General features: G+C 40.9%; 1 pseudogene; it reads left to right on the top strand.

Moving 5' to 3' along the window:
* The first annotated feature begins 624 nt into the window (after positions 1 to 624).
* On the top strand, positions 625 to 1413 carry LOC102847777 (annotated as a pseudogene).
* The last annotated feature ends 259 nt before the right edge of the window (positions 1414 to 1672 follow it).

Below are 1672 nucleotides of genomic sequence, written 5' to 3'. Positions count from 1 at the left end.
CTATTTACTGTTTCTTATTTGCTGATATCCTCTGTATCAGAAGACAGTGTCAGTGGGAGAATCAAGGATTTGTACATACACACACATCCATAAGACAGAGTATCTTTTTGCCCTGATTATATTCTTTACATTCTTTTAATCTAGGCAGTTCCTGCGTTAGTCATCTTAACCAGTAAATCTCCCCATTTTTGTTTGCTTTTTTGTTTTGTATTTTTTTAAGATTCTTTGTTGTCGTTTTGTGTTGACGAATCACCTGTGACTCATAGCAACCCTATATAAAACAGCCCTAAACCCTACTCTGTCCTGTCCCAATCTTATTGTCTCTGAGACAACTACCCCTACTACCCCAGTCACTGAATCAATACATCTCATCGAGGGTCTTCCTTTCCTGTCTTGGGCAGATTTCCAGAGGTATCTAACCTCATGGGCTGAATGGATTACATAGCGGGCATGGGCTCAGCAGAACCTCATGGGCTGAATGGGTTGCATAGTGGGCATAGGCTCGACAGAAGTTGTGGGTAGGTCTCTGGGATCACTGTGAAGCTTGGGCAAAGGAAGTTAACATGGACAAGGTTAAGAGTGGAAAGAACTAGGCAGTGAGCTCTTTCTGTGCCCAGTGAAGCCATGGCTAATGGCCCCAAGAAGCATCTGAAGCATGGAGAAACTCAAAAGCATTGGATATTGGACAAACTGAATGCAAAGGTGCATTTGCTCCTTCTCCATCAACTGATCCCCACAGACTGAGAGAATGTCCAACTGATCATTTTCTTAAAATACAGACTTAAGTACGCTCTGACAGGACATGATGTTAAAAAGTCCTACATGCAGTGGTTCATTAGGATTGATGGCAAGGTCCAAACTGATAGAAACTACCCTGCTGGTTTTATGGAAGTGATCAGCATTGACAAGACCAGAGAGAATTTCTGTCTAATCTTTGACACCAAGGATGAATTTGCTGTTCACCACATTACACCTGAGGAGGCAAACTACAAGTTGTGCAAAGTAAGAAAAATCTTTGTGGGCACAAAAGGAATCCCTCATCTGGTGACCCATCATGCTCAAACCATCCGCTTCCCTAATCCTCTAATCAAGGTGAATGACACCATTCAGATTGATTTGGAGACTGGAAAGATTACTGATCTCATCAAGTTTGACACTGGTAACTTATGCATGGTGACTGGAGGTGCTAACCTGGGAAGAATTGGTGTGATCACTAAGAGAAAGAGAGACCTCTTTTGATGTGGTTCATGTGAAATATGCTAATGGCAACAGCTTTACCACTAGCTATACAACATCTTTGTTATTGACAAAGGCAATAAACCATAGATTTATCTTCCTCAAAGAAAAAGTATCCTCTTTACTATTGTTGAAGAAAGAAACAAGAGACTGGTTGCAAAACAGAGCAGTGGCTGAAATAAGCTCTAGATGATATGAATTAAAAGGATTAAATGAAAGAAAATACAGCATGGGGGGGAAAAAGGTAGTCAGTGTTTATGGTGGATGAAAATGCTTTTCTATCCAAGTAAGATGTGCAGTGGATGGCTTGTCAGGGAACCTTTCCATGTTTACTATGAGGCCAAGGAAGACTGCTCAAATGGGAAAGTAAATGGGATAGCATAAGGCTGTTTAAGGTAGGAGGTTTTTGTTATTACCGTGCTATTTTATTACAGTT

This window comes from Elephantulus edwardii, unplaced genomic scaffold, assembly GCF_000299155.1.
Source record: "Elephantulus edwardii isolate Elephantulus edwardi_28Jun2011 unplaced genomic scaffold, EleEdw1.0 scaffold00012, whole genome shotgun sequence".
In the NCBI taxonomy this organism is placed as follows: domain Eukaryota; kingdom Metazoa; phylum Chordata; class Mammalia; order Macroscelidea; family Macroscelididae; genus Elephantulus; species Elephantulus edwardii.
The sequence above is the reverse complement of the archived record's forward strand: the minus strand, read 5'-3'. Positions and strand labels throughout refer to the sequence as shown.